The sequence below is a fragment of the Triticum aestivum genome, chromosome 1A (assembly GCF_018294505.1).
Source record: "Triticum aestivum cultivar Chinese Spring chromosome 1A, IWGSC CS RefSeq v2.1, whole genome shotgun sequence".
NCBI classification, from domain to species: domain Eukaryota; kingdom Viridiplantae; phylum Streptophyta; class Magnoliopsida; order Poales; family Poaceae; genus Triticum; species Triticum aestivum.
This window is the reverse complement of record NC_057794.1, coordinates 458,240,124-458,244,993: the sequence shown is the minus strand read 5'-3', so window position 1 is coordinate 458,244,993 and position 4,870 is coordinate 458,240,124.

Below are 4,870 nucleotides of genomic sequence, written 5' to 3'. Positions count from 1 at the left end.
TGCTTGCCCCCTTGGCACCAAAGAGGGAACAACGACACTGCGTGCGCTGGCGCCCGCCTGGTCTCGATCGTCATGGTTCACGTCACGAGGACCTCGCGAGGTTTGCCCTGCCTTGATCTCTCCGCCCCTTGCGAGCCTACCTGGGAAGGCCGCTCCTGAGGAGGTCTTGTGTCGTCCGCCTCACGAGGGTCTTGAATGCCTTGTCGATGAAGATGGGTCGTACAAACATGCCAGTCCAGCCACGTTGTGGGCCGCAGGCAGGCAAGTCTGGGGACCCCCGTTCCCAGGACGCTGACAATCTCTTTTGCCATTTCATTGGCCCGTGGACAGTAGAATCCCGCTCGATATGCTTTGGACATGATGGTCCATGAGGACACGTGGTGACCACAGGTCCCCATGTGAATCTCGTTCAAGATCTGCCAAACCTCTTATGGAGAAATGCATCACTGAGCCACACCGGTAACACTCTCTCTGAAAAGCTGTCCGCTTATTACCGTGAAAGCTTTGGAACTGCGGACTATCTGACGTGCCTCATCTTCATCCTCTGGAATCTCCTACCTGAGCAGATATGCAATATATGGCACTATCTAGTCGGGGATGATTACTAGAATCTCCATGATCAAGTCGACTACCGCTGGTACCTCAACTTCAGTCAGATTGGTAGCACTTATTGGTTGTGGGGGATCCTATGTAAAGTCATCTTCTTGTACTGACGGGGTGTGGAGATACTCCAAGAACACATTACTAGGAATAGGCTTCCGAGTGGAACCTATTTTTGCCAGATCATCAATGCTTGATTCTTGAGTCGGGGAACGTGGTGGAGCTCCAACCCTTCAAACTTATTTTCCAACTTCCTTACTACATTGCAGTATCTGGTCATGGCAAGACTCTGGACATCCCATTATTTCATTACTTGACTGACCACCAAATCTGAGTCCCCGTATACCATCAGGCAACGGACACCGAGTGAAATGGCCATACACAACCCGTAGAGAAGTGCTTCATACTCAGCCTCATTGTTGGGGGAATCAAAGTGAATCTGGAGAACATAACTGAGTATGTCACCTCTTGGAGATATCAAGACCACTCCAGCACCAGAACCGTTCAACATCTTGGACCCATCAAAGAACATGGTCCAATGTTCCGAGTGAACTTGAGTCACCTGCTGTTGCTCAATCCACTCGGCCATGAAATCTGCAATTGCTTGAGATTTGATTGCCTTTTTTCTTTAACTTGATATCCAGAGGAAGGAGTTCAATCGCCCACTTAGCCACTCGACCGGTTGCATCTCGATTGTTCAATTTTTTTGACAATGGAGCATCGCTAACGACCGAAACTGAGTGGTCTGTGAAGTAATGTGCAACTTTCTTCGTGGTCAGATAAATTCCATACACAAGCTTCTGGTAATGTGGATACCTTTGCTTGGATGGAGTCAAGACTTCAGAAATGTAATATACTGGGCGTTGAAATTTGTACGCTTTGCCTTCTTCCCCCCGCTCGACTGTGAGCAATGTGCTGACGACATGTCTAGTGGCTGCAATATATAACAAAAGAGGCTCTTTGCTAAGTGGAGCAGCAAGTACCAGCTGGGTGGAAAGCAGGGCTTTGAGCTCTACAAACACTGCGTCAGCTTCAGGAGTCCACTCGAATGTATCAGACTTTTTTGTCAGTCGGTAAAGAGGCAGTGCCTTTTCACCGAGACGGGAAATGAATCGACTCAATGCAGCCAAACAACCAGTAAGCTTTTGAACATCATGTACCCGCACATGGCGTTTCGTTTGGAGGATTGCTCCGATCTTTTCTAGGTTTGCGTCGATCCCTCATTCGGAAACAAGAAAACCGAGTAACTTTCCTCCTGGGACTCCGAACGTGCACTTTGACGGGTTAAGCTTGATGTCATATCTTCTTAGATTGGCAAAGGTTTCAGCGAGGTCAGTCAGCAGGTCGGAACTCTTGTGTTACTTGACCACGATATCATCCATGTACGCTTCCACGTTCCGACTGATTTGAGTGAGCAGACACTTCTGAATCATGCGCATGAACGTGGCACCAGCATTCTTGAGACCGAAAGGCATGGTGACATAGCAAAAGGACCCAAATGGGGTATTGAAGGCCGTTTTTATTTCGTCAGGTCCATACAGTCGGATCTGATGGTACCCGGAATATGCATCAAGAAGGACAAACGCTCACACCCGCAGTCGAGTCGACAATCTGATCGATGCGGGGGAGAGGGAAGTGATCTTTTGGGCAGGCCCGATTGATATGCTTGAAGTTGATACACATATAAAGTGAATCATCTTTCTTGGGGACCATGACGACATTGGCGAGCCACTCGGAGTGGTATATCTCGCGGATGAACTCTGCTGACAGAAGCCGAGCTACTTCCTCGCCAATTGGCTTCCTCTTCTCCATGGCAGACCGACGGAGGTGTTCCTTGACGGGTTTTGCTTTTGGGTCGATGCGCAAACGGTGCTCAACCAGTTCCCTGGGTACACCTGGCATGTCTGATGGTTTCCATGCAAAGATGTCCCAGTTCTCATGGAGGAACTGGATGAGCGCTTCTTCCTATTTGATGTCGAGTGTTGTTGAGATGTGGGTCGGAGCAGCATTGGGGTCTTCCGATGAATATGGACAGGCTTTGTCTCAGCGGCTGACTGAAATGCAGACTCCGAGGCATGCTTCTTAGCTCGCAACAAATCACTCGGATCTGCATTCTTCTTGTATTCCTCCATCTCCACTGCTACCATCTACTCCAGCAATTTTGAGCCTTTCTGGAGGCACTCTTCTGCTCCCTGCCGACTCCCCGTGACTGTGATCACACCTCTGGGCCCGGGCATCTTCAACTTGAGATATATGTAACATGGTCAAGCCATGAAACAGGCATATGCGGGCCTGCCCAGAATAGCATGATAAGCACTGTGGAAATCCACCACATCAAACGTCAGCTTCTCCTTGCGGTAATTCTTGGAATCACCAAAAACCACATCAAGAGCGATCTGTCAGAGTGACTTTGCCTTTTTCCTGGGGATGACACTGTGGAACTACATGTTGCTCTCACTGAGTTTGGACATCGGAATGCCCATCCCTTGAAGGGTCTCAGCGTACAGAATGTTCAAACCACTGCCATCATCCATAAGGACTTTAGTCAGTCGGGTGCCCCCAACGACTGGGTCGACCACTAGCGCTTGCCGCCCGAGGGTAGCAATGTGCGCTGGGTGATCAGACTGGCCGAATGTAATGGGAGTCTTCGACCACTTCAAGTATGTTGTAGTTGCTGGAGCAACCATGTTCACTTCTTTGTTGATGACCTTCAGTCGAATTTTGCTCTCGACATCAGCAAAAATCACCAAAGTAGCGTTGATATTGGGATAACTATCGGTGTCAAAACCGGCGGATCTCTGGTAGGGGGTCCCGAACTGTGCGTCTAAGGCGGATGGTAACAGGAGGCAGGGGACATGATGTTTTACCCAGGTTCGGGCCCTCTTGATGGAGGTAAAACCCTACGTCCTGCTTGATTAATATTGATGATATGGGTAGTACAAGAGTAGATCTACCACGAGATCAGAGAGGCTAAACCCTAGAAGCTAGCCTATGGTATGATTGTATGTTATTGTGTCCTACGGACTAAAACCCTCTGGTTTATATAGACACCGGAGAGGGCTAGGGTTACACAAGGTCGGTTACAAAGGAGGAGATATCCATATCCATACTGCCTAGCTTTCCTTCCACGCCAAGTAGAGTCCCATCCGGACACGAGACAAAGTCTTCAATCTTGTATCTTCATAGTCCAACAGTTCGGCCAAAGGATATAATCTGGCTGTCCGGAGACCCCTAATCCCGGACTCCCTCAGTAGCCCCTGAACCAGGCTTCAATGACGATGAGTCCGGTGCGCAGTGTTGTCTTCGGCATTGCAAGGCGGGTTCCTCCTCCGAACATATCACAGAAGAGTTTGAATACCAGGATAGTGTCCGACCCCGCAAAATAAATTCCACATACCACCGTAGAGAGAATAATATTTCCACAAATCTTAATCTGCTGACACGTTTTGGCAACATGACATTATGCCATGGCCTGGTAATTATTCGAACCGTTTCCTTTAACTAGCTCCGCACATAACGCGAGGCAGTTTTTGACACGTCTTGTCAAAGCAGAGATCGTGTTCCCCTTATTACGGGATTCTCATCAATACGGGCGTGGGTAACCCAACCGCGCCATCGATTATGACGCTTGGGGGATAAGCGAGTTTTACCAGGCTAGTGGGGGCGCATAGTTTCGGCCGCCCATATAAAGGGATAAGGATTCACCTTTTCATCCACGCCTTCTTCCTCCTTTGCTCATCCATTTTCGCACACTCGAGCTCCAGCGCCCAAGTCCGCATTTCCCACCTCGACCTTCTCCAACCATGTCCGGAGCGGGAGGCAGGTGGATGGTCTCCTCCGTCACGAAGGGACACATCAAGAAGCTGAGGAGAGCCGGATACCTGCCCGACGACATTGCGCACCGGCTCCCAGATGAGGGGCAGCTCATCCCCACCCCCAGGCCCCATGAGAGGGTAGTGTTCCTTACCCATTTCCTCCACGGACTGGGATTCCCTCTCCACCCATTCATCCGGGGGCTCATGTTCTACCACGGCCTGGATTTCCACGATCTAGCCCTAAACTTCATCCTCAACATTTCGGCGTTTATCGTCGTGTGCGAGGCCTTCCTCCGCATCAAGCCCCACTTCGGCTTATGGCTGAAGACCTTCAATGTCAAGCCGAAGGTAGTGAGCGGCCGCCAGGTGGAGTGCGGAGGCGCCATGGTGGGCAAGATGCCCAACGCCACATGGATCGAGGGCTCCTTTGTGGAGACCATAAAGGGGTGGCAATC